General features: G+C 44.6%; 1 non-coding gene across 1 annotated transcript; it reads left to right on the forward strand.

Moving 5' to 3' along the window:
• The first annotated feature begins 16,219 nt into the window (after positions 1–16,219).
• Trnap-cgg lies at positions 16,220–16,294 on the forward strand. Its single transcript has one exon. It is a non-coding gene; the product is annotated as a tRNA-Pro (tRNA).
• The last annotated feature ends 9,357 nt before the right edge of the window (positions 16,295–25,651 follow it).

Here is a 25,651-nt window from a genome sequence, read left to right on the forward strand (position 1 = left end):
ACGCGGTGTCCTCAGCCACTGCTGCCAAGCTTTTGTCACACAGTGCCCTAAAGAGACATAGTTTTTATGTGTATGAAATACCTGCGAACACGGAAACCATGGCATACTTTGAATGGTTATTAACGGGTGTATGGTTATCTGGTGAGTGATTTGCAAACAGAAAGGGGGGGGGGGGGGAAGGTCAGCCAATTTGAAACTCTGCAGTTCGTGTACCACAAAATCTTCTGGGTCGCCACCCGATTTAATTAAAATTTGAAAAATTTAATATAAGAACTGAATTAATCACTGAACTGGTAAACATAATTTCCGTGTTAATATTAATAAAAAGATCCAGTGAATACATGGAATGAGCATATGGGAACAATTGAAGTACAACCGTTAAATTAAATAATTCAGAGGAAGCAGGAGTTTAAGCCTCAACAAAAAGAATATAATCAAAGTCTGCAAATGTAAGGCCTGCCTTTTGCGCTTCAGAAACGACGGGTGGAATGTATTAAAAGTACTCTTACAAAATGAGACGGTTTTGTTTGAGAAACAGTCATCACGGTTTAACATAGTTTTTAAAATTGCCTGTTATGTGTCACTTATATCATTATTATATTGAGTGCTGTGGTACATTGCGGTGATAATAAAGGGGATCCTCGGTGCCCATGGGAAAAGTTCACACAAACATACACTATTCACACACAAGAACATACATAAAAAGTATTTTGCCCATCGCAGTAACTCAGAGGCTCAGAGATTCATTCCTATCGCTATGAGTGAATTATTGTGGATAAAAATACTATGGAACACTTTTCGATAAAGAAATTTATCTGAATCACCTTGCACGTCAAACTAAGCTACACTAGCGTGAAACAGCAGCAAATGCCGTAAATATTCATGGACAAAGCAAAATTATTAAAATTCGTGAAAACTTCAAGAACACAAATGTAAATCGCATAGACACAAATAACAATAGAATATCACGCGTAATTAAGAATAAAACTTGTTCAAGATGGTGCTGAAATTACACACGGTGAAATTTCTACCATGTGGTACGAAAAAAGCTACACATTCTTACAACTGAAATGAAATGAAAAGTAGAACAAATAAAACATATACACACGAGAAAAGTTAACACATACATTCAAGTTAAAAGAGAAGTCAGACAACAGAATTATAAATCAGTGCTGGAGTAACGAACTTCCTAACCACGTGTTCTGGTTACACAAAGCAAAAACTGGAAAAACTTACTAAATACTGAAAATATACTCGTGACTACTCTCTGAAAAGTATAACAGTTGGATTACAGAACTTGAAAATGAACTAGCAGATCAAACGTGTTCATCAGTTTCAATAGCTGTACATCATCACACATTAATACATTCACCAGCGCCAAGTCACTTTTAAGACTACCGTCTTTACTCAACAAAGGTCCAGTCCCGAGTGCTAAAGCACGCTCTCCCTGCAACGAACTTCCCCCAGGTAGCCGGAAGAGACCAGATGGATCCCATCCGCCACCAACTACTGTGTAATGACTACCGAAAGGGTACAAATCTCTTTCCCTTGACTGATAAAAATACGTTGGCCACACTGTTGCTACCACGGCAGACAACCAGACGGTGTTCAAAATGTTCAAATGTGTGTGAAATCTTATGGGACTTAACTGCTAAGGTCATCAGTCCCTAAGCTTACACACTACTTAACCTAAACTATCCTAAGGACAAACACACACACCCAAGCCCGAGGGAGGACTCGAACCTCCGCCGGGACCAGCCGCACAGTCTATGACTGCAGCGCCTTAGACAGCTCGGCTAATTCCACGCGGCCCAGTCACTGCACTTGGCTCAAATGGCTCTGAGCACTATGCGACTTAACGTCTGAGGTCATCAGTCGCCTAGAACTTAGAACTAATTAAACCTAAGTAACCTAAGGACATCACACACATCCATGCCCGAGGCAGGATTCGAACCTGCGACCGTAGCTGTCGCTCGGCTCCAGACTGTAGCGCCTAGAACCGCACGACCACTCCGGCCGGCAGACGCTGTACTGCTACCTTATATAGGACAAATTCTACATATACTCTCACTTACTCATTCATACAGATGACAGAGAGAAAAAGCAAATTTAGGAGCACAAAATGTAGATAATGTATATAGGATTAGATGCTTACTGGAAAATGATACTTTAGTGCAATGGGGTACCACTGAATGGGGACAAACACAAAATACAAAACTAAGTTACAAACAATTGAGCACGACAGCACGAAATACAAGTTAAATAGTATGAAACGAATCTAGCATAGACGTTTCAGTTTTAACAAAAATGAGGCCTACCTTAATACTAACTGTTTTGTTCTAATGCGTCATTAGAGCAAAATGAAGTTTATCGTTTGCAAATGAAGCTCCTTAGCTGCTTGTTACAACTGTGAGCCACGATACTAACATGTTAATTTTATCTACAACTATCATTTGTTGTTGTGTCTTTCCATATGAAATTGTTAGATGACTTCTCTAGATCGTATAGTCACCAACTTTGACTACAGATACATAACCTTACCTTTTCAAAAAAGACAATCCAAAGTTTTAATCGTGTTATTTTACACATACACCATCCAGCTGAAGTGGCACGTTGTTGCCGTTACTTGTAGATAACAGGTGATGTAGGATTGAATATACGTGAAGAGACGGTACTATTAGGGATCGAAAGTCATTCTGGTGGCAACACGGATGTCGTATGCCTCCTTTAGTCTCAGTTTCAACGTCGGATTAAGAAGTCGCGACAGTCGATGCGTCCAACAATTAGATATAGGACGCTCTAGGATTTCTGGCGTACATGAAAATGCAGTCGATAATTTGCCTTTAATTAACCTACGGAGCCCACATATATCGCTGTGCAGACAAGTCACTGGTTGCACTTTGTAACAGTACCGTTTAGCCAACTGGCGTAAGGATAAGGATAGGTGTTTATTTTTTAAACATACAGCTCTCCATTTCACAACTAGGGGTAAGTACATGTCAAGTCGATGGTCGCACACCTGCCACAGACACAAACTGCTCTACATGGTCATCAGCAGAAGGGCAACAGGGCTTCTGAATCACTTATAGAACATGGATTTCCACCTGAGAAACCTGCAGGACAAGGATATATTTTAGCTAACATTCTTACAATTCTACAAGTTTATGTGAAACGTAACATTGCTTCCTACCTTAAATGTTTTGATATCTTGGAATATCAAATGCGATTTCTTTTGAATGGAGGCAGAAAATAAGATACATGGAAAACTACACGTGTTGATATTTCAAAAATAGTACACTCCTTTTCAGTACCATAGGTGTAAAAGAGAGCATACTGATATGTTTTCACATTTTTATTCATGACGAAGATTATTCTCATTGATCTAAACAAGAGCAGCGATATCTGCAGTGGCTACGAAGTTGGGTGTGCAGTGTTGTCTTTGTCTCTCTAAGTTTATGAAGATTTACGCATTCCGTGCGTATTATCTAAATTCATACTCAAGAGTTTATGGTTGACTAAATATCACTGAGTCCTTGCATTTTCCCTTTCAATCTTCCCTACCATATCCATACTTCTCATTTTCCACAGACCAACATGTACGAAGGCGCGCTGGAAAGCAATGCTTCCAAATTTTATATCTGAAAACTCCAATATTTTTAAAATAAAACATACTTTATTAACATTCTACATCGTCATTCTTCATGTCTACATTTTTTCAACCTTCTGCCGCTAGAGGACTCCGAACTGTACAGTGTAACATAGCAATGTGCAACGTAACAGTGTCGGTCACAGTGCGCTGCAGCATCTGCAACAATCTGACTCCTTGTCTTCACTGTCATCGATCGCCCCCCATCCAGTCCCGACTTGGCCACATCCGATTTTCATCTGATTTCACAACTTAAAGAGCACCTTGGAGGACTTCAGTTTGATAGCAATGAAGCGATACAAGCAGAGGAGATTGTGGCTGCGTCAAAAAAGTCGAACATCCCACAGTGATGGTATCAACAAACTACTCTCTCGTGGAAGAAATGTGTTCGTCGGCAGGGTTACTATGTTCAGAAATAAATATGTAGACATGAACATAAAGATTTACACTACTGGCCATTAAAATTTCTATACAAAGAATAAATGCAGATGATGACGGGTATTCGTTGGACAGATACATTATACTAGAACTGACATGTGATTACATTTTCACGCAATTTGGGTGCATAGATACCGAGAAATCAGTACCCATAACAACCACCTCTGGCCGTAATAACGGCCTTGATACGCCTGGGCATTGAGTCAAACAGAGCTTGGATGGCGTGTACAGGTACAGCTCCCCATGCAGCTTCAACGCGATACCACAGTTCATTAAGAGTAGTGACTGGCGTATTGTGATGAGCCAGTTGCTCGGCCACCATTGACCAAACGTTTTCAATTAGTGAGAGATCTGGAGAATGTGCTGGCCAGGGCAGCAGTCGAACATTTTGTGTATGCAAAAAGGCCCGTACAGGACCTGCAACATGCGGTCGTGCATTATCCTGCTGAAAAAATGGTTCAAATGGCTCTGAGCACTATGGGACTCAACTTCTGAGGTCATTAGTCCCCTAGAACTTAGAACTAGTTAAACCTAACTAACCTAAGGACATCACAGACATCCATGCCCGAGGCAGGATTCGAACCTGCGACCGTAGCGGTCTCGCGGATCCAGACTGCAGCGCCTAGAACCGCACGGCCACTTCGGCCGGCCTGCTGAAATATAGGGTTTCGCAGGGACTTAATGAAGGGTAGAGCCATGGGTCGTAACACATCTGAAATGTAACGTCCACTGTTCAAAGTGCCGTCAATGCGAACAAGAGGTGACCGAGACGTGTAACCAATGGCAGACCCATACCATCACGCCGGGTGATACACCATACACCAGTATGGCGATGACGAACACACACTTCCAATGTGCGTTCACCGCGATGTCGCCAAACACGGATGCGACCATCATGATGCTGTAAACAGAACCTGGATTCATCCGCAAAAATGACGTTTTGCCATTCGTGCACCCAGGTTCGTCGTTGAGTACACCATCGCAGGCGCTCCTGTCTGTGGTGCAGCGTCAAGGGTAACCGCAGCCATGGTCTCCGAGCTGATAGTACATGCTGCTGCAAACGTCGTCGAACTGCTCGTGCAGATGGTTGTTGTCTTGCAAACGTCCCTGTTGACTCAGGGATCGAGACGTGGCTGCACGATCCGTTACAGCCATGCGGATAAGATGCCTGTCACCTCGACTGCTAGTGATACGAGGCCGCTGGGATCGAGCACGGCGTTCCGTATTACGCTCCTGAAACCACCGATTCCATATTCTGCTAACAGTCATTGGATCTCGACCAACGCGAGCAGCAATGTCGCGATACGATAAACCTCAATCGCGATAGGCTACAATCCGACCTTTATCAAAGTCGGAAACGTCATGGTACGCATTTCTCCTCCTTACACGAGGCATCACAACAACGTTTCACCAGGCAACGCCGGTCAACTGCTGTTTGTGTATGAGAAATCGGTTGCAAACTTTCCTCATGTTGGCACTTTGTAGGTGTCGCCACCGGCGCCAACTTTGTGTGAATACTCTGAAAAGCTAATCATTTGCATATCACAGCATCTTCATCCTGTCGGTTAAATTTCGCGTCTGTAGCACGTCATCTTCGTGGTGTAGCAGTTTTAATGGTCAGTAGTGTAGAATGTTACGTAGGTTTGTTCTATTTAAAAAGATTTAAAAGCTTTCAAATAATAAATTCTGACGCATTACTTATCAGTACATCCTCGGAGACTGTTATGTGTCAAGTTTTCTCGGCGCGCTTGATTAACAGTGTGCTTCCGGGTGTTCTGCCGAGTTGTAGTATCAATTTTATGAACAATGTTTCGATGTCCGACCCAGCCGTCTTCTTCAGGTATTGAGAGTTTTGCGCTTCTGAATACTTGCTGGCTCTACTCGAACCAGATCGGGAACTTTTGTTGGTCTGACGACGCTATTTATAGCCGAGTTCGACTCCCAACGCCCTTTCATACTCTTTTGTTTTCCAGAGCTCGCACTGACATTCCGTGAGACACGAATTCTCTCAGCGTTTTCCAACCTTGTTGCATGTGATGCCCGAGGAGATTTTAATAAATTGTGTGTTGGAAACCAAGTATTACTTAAAATGAAACCACTTTCCCTGTTTATATGAGGCTTTCTGACTCCTTAATTATACTGTAATATGCATTCGTCGTTGGCACCACCGTACTGGTCTCATCGTATTTCATTTCATGAACCTGACAAAGAGAGTGAAACTAAGAGCGAGGAAGAGAAGCCAAAAATCGTCTATCTACTTTTATGCTGGCGAAATATCCGGAAAGATCAGTAGACCCCTATGGAAACATAGCGTCTAGTGTATTTCACCCCGTTGATTTACGATATAACGTGTTCTTTATAATGTTAAAGATGATCTAGGTCTCTAATAACTGGGTGAGTATCGCTTTCCATGGCATGGCTTACGTGGAGCAGACTATCAGGACAGTCGAGGAGGGATGGAGGAAACATTTGCAACATATACGATTAAAACAATCAAGCAAATCAGCTATCTCGGAGCACTGCCAATCATTTATACGAAGTACTACGAGACCAGTATCGTGGCGCAATCACCAAGTTTTTGGTAGGAGTAATTAAGAAGTCTGTCGAAATAAAGATATCAGAAAACCTAATAATGAGGGACGGCAGCTTCTATTTCAATAACGCTTGAGGTCAGGAACTCAATTTATTAGAATTTCGTCGGCTGACGCATTCACGAAAGTTGCAAAGCACATTTGTGAGCTCTCAAAAGAAAAAGCATCAAGGGGCGTAGTGGGCGTCCAGAGTCGAACGGTGGCTGGTGAATCGCTTCCGCAGTGGGTTGTTGGAGCAGGGAGACAAGTGATCACGAAGGCGTGGAATGAACCCCCCTAGGTGTCGTTGCAGCGGTGTAGTGGGTACGTACCAAGTGGATGGCCGACCTCCCATCATGAGAACAGCATTTTCTTATAATCTTTTACTCTATGCCGAAGTACATCAATGGTGGTGCTAGGTGGCGATTGACTACCCCAAGGCGCAGGAAAGGCTTGGTCTGTGAAGCACGCCGGGATCAGCAAGCGGCCTTTTGTCACGGCCAGGCGAGGCTACGTGGTTATCTCTCCAGCGGTGTGGCGCTATCTCAGGACCCAAATAAGAGTGATATGTGGCAGCGGGAGTGGAGCCGTGTCGATGGGGAAGAATACATAGCTCAGTTTAGGGAGCACCACAGCGTGCGGAGTCTGTATGTGGACCCCAGCGTGGATGACGGTGGCTCATAGCACTGACGTGTGCCTCCACAGATGGTAACTAACAGCAACAGAGTTTGCAGCTAGGGGTCCATGCATCAACCATGGGGCCCTAAGGATGGTGGCGAATGGTTGGTTATACTCGTTCACATTCATCGCAGATAACAATTCCCGTCAACTTTATGCAATTTCTCGCATATATCCTCTAAAAAAATAAAAATAAAAACCGAAACACCACGAGTTAATTACTCACATGGAACGGAAAGCAATAGATGTGACTACATTTACAGTCAAACAAATGATTACAATTGCAGAGAAATTGGGTGATTTATTCAAGAGAAAGAGCTTCAGAAATTGAACAAGTCAATAACGTGATAGTAGACCCTGGCCCTTTGCAAGCAGTTACTCTGCTTGGCGTTGATTGATAAAGTTGTTGGATGTCCCCCTGAAGGATATGATGTCATACTCTGTCCAACGACGTGTTAGATTGTCAAAATCCCGAGATGATTGCGCCCTGCCCATAATGCTCCAAACTTTCCCAATTAGGAAGAGATCTGGCGACCTTGGCGGCCAAAGTAGGGTTTGACTAGCGCATAGACAAGAGTAGAATTTCTCGCCACATGCAGGTGGGCATTATCTTGAAGAAATGTAAGCCTAGGATAGCTTGCCATGTGGGGCAACAAAACGGGACGTAAAATATCGTCGACATACCACCGTGTTGTAAGGGTGCCGCGGCTGACAGCTAAAAGGGTCTTGCTATGAATGGAAATGGCTCCCCAGATCATCGCTTTGGTTGTCGGTTCGTATGGCGGGCGACCGTCAGGCTGGTATCACACAACTGTCTGCGGCGTCTCCAGACACGTCTTCGCTGGTAATTGGGGGTCAGTTCGAAGCTGCACTCATCGATGGAGACAGCACCACTGCAGTCAATGAGAATCAAGGCCGAAGACACGTCTGGAGGCGCCACAGACAGTGTTGGACTACCAACCTGACTGTCACCCGCCATTCGACCTAACAATCAGGAGTGATGGTCTCGGGTGGCGTTTCTTTTCATAGCAGGATCCCTTTGGTTGTCATCCACGACATCCTTACAACACAGCGGTCCATCGACGGTATTCTACACCCCGTTTTGTTGTCCATCATTGCAACCTATCCTGCGCTTACATTCCAGCAAGATAATGCCCAACCACCCACGGCGAGAGTTTTTACTGGTTGTCTTCGTGCTGACAAGCAACACTATCTTGGTCACCATGGTCACCAGATCTCCCCCTAATTGAAAATGTTTGGAGCATTAAGGGCGGTATCTTCCAATCAGCTCCGGATTTTGAAAATCTAACGCGCCAGTTGGACAGAATTTGGCAAAATATCCCTCAGGACGACATCCAGAAACTTTGCCAATCAGTGCCAAGCCGAATAACTGCTTGCATAAGGGCCAGGGTTTGACCATCGCGTTGTTGACTTGTTCAGTTTGTGAAGCTCTTTCTCTTGAATAAATAATTAATTATTTCTAAAATTGTAATCATTTGTTTGTCTGTATATCTACAACACATATTCTGATTTTTTTTTTTTTTCGAGTGTAAGTTATCCGTCAGTCCGTCAGGTGGCCTCCCAGTTGGAAGACGCAGAATCAGCAACTTTCAGACTTACCATGGACAGCAGACAGGCAATTAGTGGAGACAGCATAGGGTGGTGGCAGCCTGTCAACACATTTCTGATCGTAGACTAGAGTAGATTTCCCACCATAGCTGGCTCCATCCTGCGACTGATATTGCCTGTCTGAAATTGGCAGTTTGTACGAGAGCTTGTTCAGCTTTTGGTTCTGAAACGATTGCACGTCTCTCTCGTAAATCACAACAGAAGCAAAGCGCAAGGCGTGGCCATGGAGCAACCGTCACATCAGTGCCCCAGCTTTTCCAATGTGTTAGCAGTTTCACAGTCCTGTTCGTGCCCTGCGAGGGTAGTAAGTTCGCCTTTCAGGAGCAGTTTCTGTAGGGTCAGCATCAACCACTCACGGTATCTCACGCAAAAACAACCAACCGACCCCTGTACTATGCTCTCTTGCGTCGGTTTGCTTTGACGCCCTCTGCTACGTCGGTCACGGGACTTTTTTGCTGGCAGAGGCGGACCTGTGGCGTAACGTACCTCCCCCCTCCAGAACATCCAGTCCACTGGATCTTAGACCGTATACATCTCGGGAAAACGTCTCAGCAACACATGTCATGGCTTGATATGTATCTACAACTGGCTGAGAGTACCGACATTTCACATGTATTTATTTGTGCCCGAGACTTTGTACGTATGGAATTTATTTTTCACTTGTAAAGCTTCTTTATTTACAATGTTTGAACTGGTATGATTGGGGATATGAACGAAGAGCTTCTTTGCTTCAATAACACGCGATAGAGTCGCGTAGAGCTCGCCGTGAGAGAAGCAACTGACGCTAAGGTCTACTCCCGCAACACGCAATGTCCGGCTTTGTTTATTGTCATGGCATAACATAAGCTCACTGGGAATTGTACATGTTTAAATCGAGGTAGTAAATTTATTAGGAATCAGTGGGATTCGGAGTGTAAAAATTTCGCTCGTCTGCGCCACTTTCCGTCAAAATTTCCGCATCTATGACGTTACGTTGGAGATAAGTAACGTTAAGACTCTGTGAGTGAAGGCTTCTGAGGGGCCACATAATGCAAGGCGCTCTCGATTAGAGTTACATCGCGCCTGGCTTTCGGAAGGAGTTTCCAGAGAGCGAGTTAAAGTACGATGTTCTCGACTGCAGAAATTCCCGCCTCGTGATCCTCACTGAATCCCTGAGACCCCATAGTCTTCCGTCTTTTAGCTGTTTTGTTGTATTCAGAAGGAATCGACTGCTTTCTAGGAATTTGTATTCCTAAATAGAACTAAATCTTAACGTAATGTGTAGACACCCAATCACAAGACAAATTTAATAAATTCGTTTTTACTAGCAAAGAATATAAATAAAATCTGTCAGAATAAGAAAAGCAATGACGTTAAGTTTTTGATACACAAAGCGAAATAAGTAAATATATGTATCCTAAACAAGTAAACTGACTGTTAGTGTGTATTCGTAAAGATAAGACTGCAGTACTTACTGCTGTTACTGACGTAAACTTCCGAAAACACACCTTTCACTGAGTTTAAAAAAAAAATAAAAAAAAAAAGCTAACAGCGCCCACTGTTGGTACTTCGGTGTATCACACGGTGATGATTAAACATCACAATTACTAATCTGAGCAGCTGATTTTAGATAAAACTTTAACTTACGACATGTTTTTTTCGTGTTCTGATTTTGACGGAATAAAGGGCCAGTATGTTGTCCCAAGCTACGCACAAGTTACCTGTGAAAACTCTATAAAATGTGTCTCATAGTTTTGGAGATTAACATGTTGATACAATCAGACAAGCAGACAGACACGACAGTCTTAGATAAACCTTTAATTCACGGTACCCTTCTCTCCTGTTATCTGATTTTGATAAAATAAAGACTATACGTTGCGCTAAGCTACTCTCAGGTTATCTGCGATAACCCCATAAAAATTTGTCTAGTGGTATTAGCGATTATCGTGTTCAAACAGACAATCAGTCAGACACTGCTGTTTTACCGTTTTATTATTTGTATAGATATAGATAAGTACATTTCGATTCTCCTTATACTTCAAATGGTTCTGAGCACTATGGGACTTAACTTCTGAGGTCATCAGTCCCCTAGAACTTAGAACTACTTAAACCTAACTAACCTAAGGACATCACACACATCCATGCTCGAGGCAGGATTCGAACCTGCGACCGTAGCGGTCACGCGGTTCCAGACTGAAGCGCCTAGAACTGCTCGGCCAGACCAGTCGCCATTCTCCGTATACTAATCCATCGTGACCACTAGATTCATTGTCTACTTACTTATCTAATCACTATTTTCTAAGGTTGATTCAGTCAACTGATAACAGAGACACTGTGACCTCTGGTGGATGAGCGATTTTCCGCCTAAAATATATGCAGGGTGCACAAAGCAGAGTCAGAACCACGATGGTACCTGAAATTGAGACACTCATCACTATGTCTCTGAAGCATCGATAATCACGGTATTGCTGCTGGAGCATATCATCGATAGTATTGTGTCCCTGTTGAGTTGCTATTAGCTTGTTCAGAGAATGGAGAAGGTCGGTTTCCAAGAAGCCACTGAGATAGGTTTCATTCTAGTATGGGACTACTTTCTGTGATTTATCGGCCAGTGCAACAAAGGTTGTCACATTCACCATAGTGGCCCAAATCATGGTAGCCGGAAGATGAAAAGTTGGTCCTGAGATGTCACAAGTTGTGCCGTTAATTAGGAAACGGCTGCCTTCCAACTCTGGTCGTATTGCATCGACAGGTCTACCTTGCTGATAGCAATTTTCAACAAGCACTTAAGGTTAAGACATGCAATATATCCAATGTACGCCTGACCTTTTGAAAATAAGGTTGCTGTGCTATAAATATCCCATGGGCGTCCTTCTGTTCCAGCTTTACCAAGAAATAATTATACCTCAGATGCTTCTGCATTGGTCAGGATCACTTGTGTTGGGCATTTCATGACTCACCCTCTGCGACAACAATGGAGTTCATTCGTCAACAAGGTCTTTCTTTATTTAATCGGAAACTGACATTACTTCCTCCGTATTTACTTCTGCATGTTTCCCCAAGGGCTCTCAGTCTACAGTGTAGTGATGAACTTTAAAGCATCTGTACCGTAAGTTGGTTCCTGCTACTGGAATGGGATCAGCAAATATAATCGAACATGGTTGCTGTTAATTTCCACCATTGCAACGTGATTAGGTAATGAGAGATTTTACTTGGTCAGTGTGGCAATGAACTTTACCTTGGCCGGTAATTCCTTCTGCCAACAACCTTGCCACAGTGGGTACCCCAGTTCCCGTCAGATCACCAAAGTTAAGCACTGTCTAGCTTGGCTAGCACTTGGCTGGGCCACCGTCGGTGTCTGCCGAGTGCTGCTGGCTAGCGGCGTGCTCTCAACCCTTGTGAGGCCAATTGAGGAGTTACTTGATTGAGAAGTAGCGATACAGGTCACGAAAACTAACGACGGCTGGGAGAGTGGTGTTCTGACCATATGCCCCTCTCTATCCACATTAGGTGAGGCCTGAGGGCTGAGTATAACACGACAGCCGGTCAGTACCAATGGGCCTCTAAGGTCTATTCGGACAGTGCTTTTTTTGTGTTAGTTCCTTCTGGGTCTTCATAGACCAGCTAGGAATCTTTCGAGAGTAAAGCGCAACTGCCCACCCACAGCATTCAGCCCCATTACTTCTCCTTCCAGTCGTTGATCTTGGGATGTGTCTATCCCCTCCTCACTTGAGAGGTGCGGTGCTGGCATCAGGATACACATCATGATCGTCCTTGGTGGTAACGCTACCTTGAGAAAGGGAAGCTGCAATATCTCTCCCTACTCCTTACTGAAGAATTACAAAAATAGTCTTCACATAATGTATATTGCTAACATACCAAACGAAAATGAATAAACCTCCAACTCTTCACGTTATCAAAACAGTAATCGAAGCAAAAAAAGCAGAAGCTATATGAACAATACGTAGCCCCATTAGCAATTATTCCCATGATCCCTACACTTCCTATGCACGTATCCACACACAATGAACACCCAAAATTATATTTCACAAATGATGTTACTCCAAACTTCCTGGCAGATTAAAACTGTGTGCCGGACCGAGACTCGAACTCGGGACCTTTGCCTTTCGCGGGCAAGTGCTCTACCATCTGAGCTACCCAAACGCGACTCACGCCCCGTCCTCACAGCATTACTTCTGCAAGTAGCTCGTCTCCTACTTTCCTAACTTTACAGAAGCTTTCCGGCGAACCTTGCAGAACTAACTCTCCTGAAAGAAAGGATACCGCGAAGACATGGCTTAGTCACGGCCTACTCTGCAGTAGGGTGTGCGCTGATATGAAACTTCCTGGCAGATTAAAACTCTGTGCCGGACCGAGACCCGAACTCGGGGCCTTTGCCTTTCGCGGGCAAGTGCTCTACCATCTGACCTACCCAAGCACGACTCACGCCCCGTCCTCACAGCACAGAGTTCTGCAAGGTTCGCAGGAGATCTTCTGTAAAGTTTGGAAGGTAGGAGACGAGCTACTAGCAGAAGTAATGCTGTGAGGACGGGGCGTCAGTCGTGCTTGGGTAGCTCAGATGATAGAGCACTTGTCCGCGAAAGGCAAAAGTCCCGAGTCCGAGTCTCGGTCCGGCACACAGTTTTAAACTGCTAGGAAGTTTCATATCAGCGCACACTCCGCTGCAGAGTGAAAATCTCATTCTATATTACACTAGTCTTCCTACTAAACCCACTCACATTACTGTGTTTCTCATCCACTTTGCGAATCACTTTTAATTCAAACTCAGTTTTAATGGCGACCACGTAAATCTACACAGTGAATCCTTTAAACCTAACAACCATTTTAATGCCTCGTGTTCTATCAATACCTTAAATTCTTACAATACAGATAACATCAGAAGTATGTCTTACTGTAAATCGAGTTCAGCATGTCCTTCTGAGTGGTAATTTTTCTCAGCCTTGTTCAATTGCTGTGTAGCTAAACAATTGTATGCTCCTATCTTACGCTTCTTGCTAATAACACAAACCGCTGCATGGTTTTTTGCATCATACAATAAAATAAATTTACTTTCATAATCCAGGAAGACCAACACTGAGAAATGTGTTAATGCTTCCCTCAGTTTTTCAAATTCAGCTTGAGATTTTGCTGTTCACTGGAACTTGACACCCTTCTTCAAAAAATGTGTGAGTGGTTTTACAATATCTGTAAATCCCATTAAACACTTAGTACGGTAATTAGCTAAATCTAAGAATAATTGTAACTCTCTATTGGTCAGTGGTACTGGGAAACTTCACATTGAGCATATCAGTCATGGAACCATAATTACTCCATTCTAACACATCACATGTCCTGAATAATTCACTTATCCTATTGATGCTTAAGGTCAGAACGTGTGGAGCATAATCCCTTGAAGACTTCTTTTAATCATTGTACATGTTCCTCCATATCTTTTGCAATATGATAATATCATCCAGATACACCTTGCAGTGTCTCAGCTTCAAATCCCTAAGCACTCCGGCCGGCCGCGGTGGCCGTGCGGTTCTGGCGCTGCAGTCCGGAACCGCGAGGCTGCTACGGTCGCAGGTTCGAATCCTGCCTCGGACATGGGTGTGTGTGATGTCCTTAGGTTAGTTAGGTTTAAGTAGTTCTACGTTCTAGGGGACTTATGACTTAAGATGTTGAGTCCCATAGTGCTCAGAGCCATTTGAACCTAAGCACTCCATCAAGCACGTGTTGAAAAGTGGCTGGTGCATTTTTTAAACCAAATAGCATTCATTTATACTTGTAATGATCCCAAGGAACTACAAATGCTGTCTTTGGTCGATCCTCTGGCACTACTTCAAATTGATGGAACCACTTTTCTGGTCTATTGTGGACATTGTAAACTGTCCCAAGTTAGCCAGGTTCTCCATAATGTTCGGTAAAGCATATGCATCCATAATCGTTCTATTATTCAAATAGTGATAATCACAACAGAATTTATATTTCTTTGCACTGTCTGATGAATTTTTGATAATGCAACAATCAGTGCTCCCCAGGGACTATTATTCTTATCAATTAAGCCATCGTTCAGTTGCTGGTAAACTCATTCTTCCATTATTGTTCATAAACTATGGGGTAACCTATGTGGTTTCTGACACTACGTAATTTATCACCTATCAGAATTCTGTGCCATGTTATTGGGGTTGTTTGCAATAGACCACGAGTATTAAGTAGGAGTTCTTACAAGAGCTTTTGCAAGGTTACCCACTCTGGTCCTTTCAGATGCTCCCCTTTTGAAAGTAATGCAGTTGTACCGGCGATTTTCTTACGGCTAGACACACTTGAAATGTCTAGATCATCCTCATCTAGAAGGTCTAAATCCTTTTGTCAAACTTACATCACTGGCATCAAAATTATGTACACCAGCTGGAATCACTCACTCACCATCCACTTCCTTGATATGTACAACACTCTGCACATGAATCATCGCGCTGCATTTCATTCTTCATTCTCGTCTAGTGGTTCCACCACATACAATAAGTTCACAGGTAGGTCCATTCTCATATTCCCGGAAAGTAATTTCACAGTGCCTTGTGGCACTTTAGCAAGCGATTCAACTCTTAATGTCTTTGCACACAATGAGATTTTCACTCTCCAGCGGAGTGTGCGCTGATATGAAACTTCCTGGCAGATTAAAACTCTGTGCCGGACCGAGACTCGAACTCGGGACCTTTGCCTTTCGCGGGCAAGTGCTCTAGCAACTGAGCTACCCAAGCACGACTCACGCCCCGTCCTCACAGCTTTCCTTGCGTCAGTATCACGTCCCTACCTTGCAAACTTTACAGAAGCTCTCCTGCGAACCTTGCAGAACCAGCACTCCTGAAAGAAAGGATATTGCGGAGACATGGTTTAGCCAAAGCCTGGAGGGTGTTTCCAGAATGAGATTTTCACTCTGCAGCGGTGTGTGCGCTGATATCAAACTTCCTGGCAAATTAAAACTCTGTGCCGGACCGAGACTCGAACTCGGGACCTTTACCTTTCGCGGGCAAGTGCTCTAGCAACTGAGCTACCCAAGCACGACTCACGCCCCGTCCTCACAGCTTTACTTCTGCCAGTATCTCGTCTCCTACGTTCCAAACTTTACAGAAGCTCTCCTGCGAACCTTGCAGAACTAGCACTCCTGAAAGAAAGGATGCTATTTCTGCAAGGTTCGCAGGAGAGCTTCTGTTAAGTTTGGAAGGTAGGAGACGAGATACTGGCAGAAGTAAAGCTGTGAGGACGGGGTGTGAGTCGTGTTTGGGTAGCTCAGTTGGTAGAGCACTTGCCCGCGGAAGGCAAAGGTCCCGAGTTCGAGTCTCGGTCCGGCACACAGTTTTAATGTGCCAGGAAGTTTCTTTGCACACATTTTAATTGGTTCATCCTCCGCAAGGGATGACCCTTGTGGCAGAATGTCACTGACAACAACTTCCCCACCTGGTACAAAGCTGTACTGGCTTCTCACATTGGCTAACAAAGATCAATTTTTCCTGATGTTTGTGCATGAAACCCAACCCTAGGCTCACACAGTACATTCCAACTACGTGACACAAAATTCATGGAATCTCTCAGAACAGTTTTGGTTTAACCTGAAAATCTAATATCGCTGAAGCTAGCGATTTTACGTTAATTGAAAGGCGCCAAGTGATCAACATTTGAACTTAGTGTGGACACCAGACCTGCAGTAGAGCAGCAGCATCAGTTGGTGGTAGCTTGTCAATCCTTTTCTAGACATAGAGTGGCGTAGACCTCCCATCGTTGCTGGCTGCTGGTAGTGAGTATGCGGCCTATCTAAAATGGGCAGTACATATGCGAACTAGATTCGATATTGCTTCTGAAATTGTGCACTTCTCTCTCCTAATTCACAACAGAACAGAGGCACAAGACATGGCCGTTTGGCAACCATGATAGCACCGCCCCAGCGTTTCCTTTCTGTCAGCAGTTCACTACCCTGTTTGTGCCATGTCGGTGTAACAAGTTCGCCTTTCAAGAGAAGTTTCTGGGGTTTCACCATAATCTACTCACAGTGTCTTACGCAGAAACGTCTAACCAGCCCCTGTAGTGTCGCTTCTTCTCATTCTGCTATGACGTCCCCTGCTAAGTCAGTCACAGATTTTTTTTCTGTTGGCAGAGGCGGAGCTGTGGCACAGAAGTAGCAATTTAACATAGTAAACAGTGTTCTCCCAACACTCAGCTGAATTTATTAACGCATAATCACTATCAAAAGACCTTGGAGTGTCACTGTTGTGGCCGTTATTTAATGAATTTATCAGTTTCCCCAGAGAATTTTCGAAAATATGTTTATTCTTCCATGCATTTTTCGAGAGTTTCTTCCAGTCTTCAATGCTGATTTTTCAAAGAGCTTCGTCGTTAGTGCTTACCTTGCAGGAAACACATTTTTATTGTTATTGGCAGTGTAACCTTGAATTTGAGCCCACATCAATCCCAATGTATCGAAATCTCAGTGGTAAGATCGTAGCTTAATGACTGTATAGCTATTAGGCTTTTGTCAGCTAATCAAGTTCGTATGTGGGAAAGCATACTTTATAGATTAATATTAGTTCAATAAGCTTCACGTTTTTAAGATATCACTAAATTCGCAATTCCTATGCTGAAACCGACCATATGCTCCTCCTTTAATTTTGTCATGACAGGCTCTTCGGCGAAACAAACCATAAAATAGTAAGGAGCACTACCAGGAACAATTGTTGACGGTTTTCCATTTGGCACTATCGAATTTGCGAACATTGTTTTGGACATGAAATCCTTCAATGAGTCGAACCACGTAGTAAGTTCATGGAGATTTACTTCTTCATGATATTATCCAGTCTTCTTTGATGTAAAAAGCAGGAGACAGTTTTGGGAGAAAACACTGCGAGATGTCTGCATGAAGAAAAATAAGTTTGCGACACTTATCGGAAGGCATTGCAACTGTTCCGTTACTTACGCCGTCTGTGAAGCCCTGCTTGAGAAAGTGTCCAGAATTGACTAAAGTTTTATCAAGCAAGCCACGGATCCGCCTCCATAATCTGGATGGTCAAGCAACACAGACGCTATGACCACATGCTTTGTCCACCTTCGGAACGTAGCACATCGGTGGTTATGAGTAGCTCGGATTAGACAGGTACTTGGTAGTTTCTAGAGGTAGGTGTCACCGGATTTCTAGGAACAGATCACGTAGATCCCATAAATTACGGTTTGATGGTTTGTAACGCGGAGCTGGCGCCCTATAGTGACCCAAATGTGTTCCACCGGATTCAGATCAGGCTAATATGGTGGCCAAGCTACCTCTATGATATTCCTCAAACCACTGTACCACTATTCTGGCCTTGTGACACGGACAGTTATCCTGGGGAAGATGTCATCGCAATCTGGGAAGACGCCAAACTTCAAGGATGAAGGTGGTTCGCAATAATGTACACGAAGTTCACAGCTGTCATGGTGAATTCGATTACTATCACAGGCCCCATAGAATCCCAGGTGAACATCGCCAACAGCATAATACTGTCCCCATAGGCACCCGTCCTCCGTGCAATGCACCTTTCGAGCAGTTTCTGCCTGGATGAAGATTTATCTGTACGCGAGCATCAACTTGGTGTATCAAGAAACGTGATTAATCCGACCAGGCGCCACGGTTCAGGCAGGAGAGGCGGCAACCTATGGAAGATCTACCGACAGAGTACAATCCTTATGTAGGAACTAGTGTTATGGAACGCACCGTTCACAGCATATTTTCGAACATGATGCTTTGCAGCAGACGACTCCTGTATCATCCCATATTAACCCAACGTCCTGTTAAATTATGATATCATCAGGCACTGTATCCTCGATATTGGAGGGTACTGATCTATGGTCCAATGTCGATGATGCAATGCTCACTGTAGTCGTAACTGATGAGGTCGTTGGGTTAACATGGGGACACGTAGACGTAATTGCTGCGGAACCCTCTGTTCAACAATGTGCTAAAGGGTGTGCACTCCAACTATATTGCCTGCACCAGCATTATTCTCTGCCGTTAGATCGGCCACAGATCGCCGCCTATGCTGTTCTACATAATGGACAACCCTTCAAGTTCTTCGATGAGGCGCGAACATACAACACCTTGTCACCTACTCGTGGTTTCGCGTTCTTTAACCTCTTTCCGTAGATGATCACGACAGTAGCACGCGAATAGCCGAACAGCTTTGAATCGCAAGATAAAGAAAGTAACTTTAAAAACTAAAATAGCTTTTGAGAAGGTTTCTCTCAGCACTAGGGCAAATACAGAGTCAGCATCAAACGTTCCACGCTACAAGAAACGATAGCAAAAGAGTAGGTACCCAGAACATCAATAGAACAACCCAATGAAGAAATGAAATATGGTGGTGGTGGTGGTTAGTGTTTAACGTCCCGTCGACATCGAGGTCATTAGAGACGGAGCGCAAGCTCGGGTTCGGGAAGGATTGGGATGGAAATCGGCCGTGCCCTTTCAAAGGAACCATCCCGGCATTTGCCTGAAACGATTTAGGGAAATCACGGAAAACCTAAATCAGGATGGCCGGAGACGGGATTGAACCGTCGTCCTCCCGAATGCGAGTCCAGTGTGCTAACCACTGCGCCACCTCGCTCGGTGAAATGAAATATGTCGCCCACAGTATAACATGACAATAGTATAAGGCATCAAAGAGCAATAGGCTCTCCATTTACCAACCTTCCCCCTGCAGCGAACGAATGAAAAAAAAAATCACCCTTTCCGAGATGGTCGTTCCCAGGAGCCCTGTGTGAAATTCAGTTATGTCAGTGGATTTCCCCAGTTGCGGCTTGTACTGACGACTGAATGAGTCCATTTCGCCTACTTTCGTTACCGTGTCGCTTGCCCGTAACGCTACAGGCGGCATTCAGTCTCGTGGTGAGCGGTAGTGATAATGTTTTGGCTACTCAGAGTAGCTCTTCTCTTTCCATCAACAGTTTACAGTTATAAAAACGTCCACAGTGAAATATCAGGCTGTTCATAACTGTAAAACAAAGATGAACGACTCCCTTGAAAGAGATATGCATCCCTAAAGGCAATTAACTCTTATTTGAAACACTTCTGTGGAGTGCCGTCGTTGATACACTGGGGTGGATCGCACACCAGAGACAACATCTGTTATAACAAATAATCTGTTAAATACTTTTACTTGAAATTTTTTTTATAAAATCTTAAAACCTTAATTTTTGAAGTTGTATGGTTCATATAATCTAAAAGTACAATAAGAAATTCAAATACCGGAAAAATTGAAAAACATTACTATTTAAAAAATGATAATTTTCTTATGTTTTCATATAAATGGCTAAAAATTTAACAGAGTTCTTCAACATATAGTACTACGAGAAAAAATAGTACGTTACTGCACTATTTAATAAAAGATATTTACTCTGGAAAATAAAAAGGAGGAATTTGGTGGAAAATTGAAAATTCTGTTACTAGAATAACCATACGATTTTGATTATAAAATAGAAATAACACGTACATAATAAGGAAATGATATAATTTCCGTCTAATTTACGTATCTGTAACTTTCACACTCATCGCAGATAACAATTTTCGTCCACTTCAAGCAACTCCTCGAATATGTACTCCAAGACAAAAAAAAACGACGCAACACGAGACAATTATCAGACTGGGACGTAAATCGGTAGATATGATGTACATGTGCAGACAAACAAAACCGGCCGCTGTGGTTCTACGCACTTCAGTCCGGATCCGCGCTGCTGTTACGGTCGCAGGTTCGAATCCTGCCTCGGGCATGGATGTATGTGATGTCCTTAGGTTAGTTAGGTTTAAGTAGTTCTAGATCTAGGGGATTGATGATCTCAGATGTCAAGTCCCATAGTGCTTAGAGCCATTTGAACCATTTAAACAAACAAATGATTACAATTTCAGATAAAAAAAATGGTTCAAATGGCTCTGAGCACTATGGGACTCAACTGCTGAGGTCATTAGTCCCCTAGAACTTAGAACTAGTTAAACCTAACTAACCTAAGGACATCACAAACATCCATGCCCGAGGCAGGATTCGAACCTGCGACCGTAGCGGTCTTGCGGTTCCAGACTGCAGCGCCTTTAACCGCACGGCCACTTCGGCCGGCAATTTCAGATAAATTGGGCGATTTACTCAAGAGAACGGGGCTCACAAATTGAGCAAGTCAATAACGCGTTGGTCCCCTTCTGGCCAATATGCAAGCAGTTATTAGGCTTGGCACTGATTGACAGAGTTATTGGACATCCTCCTGAGGAATATCGTGCCCAATTCTTGGCGCTTTAGATCGTCAAAATCCCGAGCTGGTTGGAGGGTCCTGCCAGTAATGCTCCAAATACTCTCAATTGGCGAGAGATCCGACGACCTTGCTGGCCAAGGTAGTGTTTGACATGCAGGAAGACAAGTAGTAGAAACCCTCACGGCTTGCGGGCGGAGGTTATCTTCCTGAAATGTAAGACTAGGATGGTTTGCCATGAAGGGCAACAAACCGGGGCGTAGAATATCGTCGACGTACGGCTGTACTGTAAGGGTGTCCGCGGATGACAACCAATGGAGTCCTGATATGGAATGAAATGCCACCCCAGACCATCACTCCTAGCTGTCAGGCAGCATGGACAGAAATATTCTGTGGTGTGCGTACTGTAAGACCTTCGGTACACACACCATCAGATTATTTGACTTGTCGCTCTAACGAAGTAGGCGAGTGTCAGCAATATGTCTCGTGGTCTTATCATGGCGTGTTTATCTTCTGCCGTTAGGTCAGACGATAGAAACGCCACTTGCACGCTTAGAGTAGCAGATTGGCGGTGACCAACTTTAAACAGAACTTGATTAATTTTCAAAAAAATGGCTCTGAGCACTATGGGACTTAACTGCTACGGTCATCAGTCCCCTAGAACTTAGAACTACTTAAACCTAACTAACCTAAGGACAGCACACAACACCCAGCCATCACGAGGCAGAGAAAATCCCTGACCCCGCCGGGAATCGAACCCGGGAACCCGGGCGTGGGAAGCGAGAACGCTACCGCACGACCACGAGATGCGGGCGATTAATTTTCACACACATTTATTAAAATAATAACTAGCCTAAAAACTACTTAACTTGGTTCTGGATGCTATTTACAATTGACAATCTGAAGTTCCTTTGGTCTTGGTACGTGAATCTTATTCTCACATATCTCTGATACTTGACAAAGTGTCTATTCATTTATCTTCATGGCTATGTACAAGAATATGATAATCTTATTAGGCACAGACTGAAACTTGACTATAGACTAATGCAGACTGATGCAGACTGGTGCTGACTGATGCAGACTGACTGATTGGAGTTTTTTTTTTTTTTTTACTTTATTGTTATTTTAAAGCCTGTACAACAGGCAGGCTGTCAGCAGCACACTACGCTGCTCTTCAGCCATAGAATATACAAGCAGAGAAAACAGGAGAAGACACATAAGTTACAGAATGTGGGCAATAAAACAGGAGACACATAGAGACAAACACGGAGCCGTTCACACTCGTCGATAATCCACACTGCTAACTGATGAGACGACGCTCAAACTCTGAAGATGACGATGGCACTGGTGAACGAGGGAGTGTGACGGGGAACACTGAACACTAAACACGACGGCACACACTAGACACTGATGGCGATGATCTCCGGCGCGCGAATGTTCACCATGCGTGTGCGAGTCCGGGGACCTGCCAAGAGAGGAGGAGGAGGAAGGGGAGTGGGAGAGGGAGAGGGGAGAGCAGAGATGCCACGGGCAGGGGAGAAAGGGGGGGAGGGAGGAAGGGGGAGGGGAAGCCCGGGGGGAAGAGTGGTGGAGGGAGGGACTGATCGGAGGTCTGTACACTCGTTATAATACCTCGTGCGTTCAGGTATACCTGCGCGAGTGTGATCCGCGAGGAGAAAAGGTTCTACGTTAGCAGCAATCTCATTGGCTGCGTTACATATTAATACGCGGATCGGCGGAAGCAGAATTTGGTCCGTCTTTACTGCAGCGCCATCTCGTAGAGCGGAGACGGACGAGCGCTGCGCCTGCGCTGTTGTGCTTAGCGGGGCGCGCTGTAGTGGGAAAGTTGTGTACGCGCTGACTACGCGGAACTACACTCCTGGAAATGGAAAAAAGAACACATTGACACCGGTGTGTCAGACCCACCATACTTGCTCTGGACACTGCGAGAGGGCTGTACAAGCAATGATCACACGCACGGCACAGCGGACACACCAGGAACCGCGGTGTTGGCCGTCGAATGGCGCTAGCTGCGCAGCATTTGTGCACCGCCGCCGTCAGTGTCAGCCAGTTTGCCGTGGCATACGGAGCTCCATCATAGTCTTTAACACTGGTAGCATGCCGCGACAGCGTGGACGTGAACCGTATGTGCAGTTGACGGACTTTGAGCGAGGGCGTAAAGTGGGCATGCGGGAGGCCGGGTGGACGTACCGCCGAATTGCTCAACACGTGGGGCGTGAGGTCTCCACAGTACATCGATGTTGTCGCCAGTGGTCGGCGGAAGGTGCACGTGCCCGTCGACCTGGGACCGGACCGCAGCGACGCACGGATGCACGCCAAGACCGTAGGATCCTACGCAGTGCCGTAGGGGACCGCACCGCCACTTCCCAGCAAATTAGGGACACTGTTGCTCGTGGGGTATCGGCGAGGACCATCCGCAACCGTCTCCATGAAGCTGGGCTACGGACCCGCACACCGTTAGGCCGTCTTCCGCTCACGCCCCAACATCGTGCAGCCCGCCTCCAGTGGTGTCGCGACAGGCGTGAATGGAGGGACGAATGGAGACGTGTCGTCTTCAGCGATGAGAGTCGCTTCTGCCTTCGTGCCAATGATGGTCGTATGCGTGTTTGGCGCCGTGCAGGTGAGCGCCACAATCAGGACTGCATACGACCGAGGCACACAGGGCCAACACCCGGCATCATGGTGTGGGGAGCGATCTCCTACACTGGCCGTACACCACTGGTGATCGTCGAGGGGACACTGAATAGTGCACGGTACATCCAACCCGTCATCGAACCCATCGTTCTACCATTCCTAGACCGGCAAGGGAACTTGCTGTTCCAACAGGACAATGCACGTCCGCATGTATCCCGTGCCACCCAACGTGCTCTAGAAGGTGTAAGTCAACTACCCTGGCCAGCAAGATCTCCGGATCTGTCCCCCATTGAGCATGTTTGGGACTGGATGAAGCGTCGTCTCACGCGGTCTGCACGTCCAGCACGAACGCTGGTCCAACTGAGGCGCCAGGTGGAAATGGCATGGCAAGCCGTTCCACAGGACTACATCCAGCATCTCTACGATCGTCTCCATGGGAGAATAGCAGCCTGCATTGCTGCGAAAGGTGGATATACACTGTACTAGTGCCGACATTGTGCATGCTCTGTTGGCTGTGTCTATGTGCCTGTGGTTCTGTCAGTGTGATCATGTGATGTATCTGACCCCAGGAATGTGTCAATAAAGTTTCCCCTTCCTGGGACAATGAATTCACGGTGTTCTTATTTCAATTTCCAGGAGTGTATGTACACAACATATTCTCTTCCGTTAATGCTTTGGTACTGGAATATTAGTTTTTAACTTATATTTCTGGTCATGCTCCAAGATAACACTTGCCTTCTTGTAGCCTACATGGCAATGCGTTGCTACGCCTTAAAATTCTCACGCTACAGGCACGTGAGTCTTTTTCCCAGTTAACTAGCACAAAGCATTACTCGTTCTCATTTTTTTGTGCAGCAGCCCAATATTTGAGTTTTTGATTTATACTTATACTGGTTTTGAAATGATCTGTGGAACCTTCCGAGTCTTCTTCTGAGTATTTTTATGGTTCTATACGTCAACAGTCAGTCTATGATCAGCTTTATACTACTGATGAGATACACAAATTAACGATGATGCGGCCAACATTGTACGGTACTTACGTACCGGTTTCTAAGTAAACATGATACGAGATACATTTAGTAACGATGGTTCTATGACCAATATCGTGCACTCTTTAGCAATCATGATGTGAGGATTGTTGTTAGTCAACAGAAACCGGTAATCAGCAAGTTGTAATTTTATTTTCTAGCGACCAAAACCATTCAAATTTTTAATGCCAGAAGGATAAATAAACAATGAACTGACTAACTAACTGGTTCGGAACCGAGAAGCAGTTATTCCACAACTCCGTTAGTAAGTGTCGGTGGTGATGTCATGGAACTACTGATGCGAATTCAAACATTATACTCTTTCGGAGTAAAGTAACTTTAAAGATAGATGTGTTGTGCTAGGATTACAGGCAGTTTTAGTAGCGAATGCTGTTATTAACATTAGGCTTGGCGGGAAGTGTTTGTATACTAGAGCGACTTACGTTTGGTACAGCCCGTGGCAATAATGGGCTACACATAAAAAATATACTCCGGTGGCCTCAATGCTTTATTTATTTCACATTTCTTTAAACTCTAACTGAAAGTAGATAGCACCTTCCCCTTTTAAGGCTATCAAATTTTGTTTTTACTATTACGTCACTGTCACGACAGACAGTAATGGCCGGCCACGGTGGCCGAGCGGTTCTAGGCGCTTCAGTCTGGAACCGCGTGACTGCTACGGTCGCAGGTTCGAATCCTGCCTCGGGCATGGATGTGTGTGCTGTCCTTAGGTTAGTTAGGTTTAAGTAGTTCTAAGTTCTAGGGAACTG

This window comes from Schistocerca americana, chromosome X, assembly GCF_021461395.2.
Source record: "Schistocerca americana isolate TAMUIC-IGC-003095 chromosome X, iqSchAmer2.1, whole genome shotgun sequence".
Taxonomy (NCBI): Eukaryota; Metazoa; Arthropoda; class Insecta; order Orthoptera; family Acrididae; genus Schistocerca; species Schistocerca americana.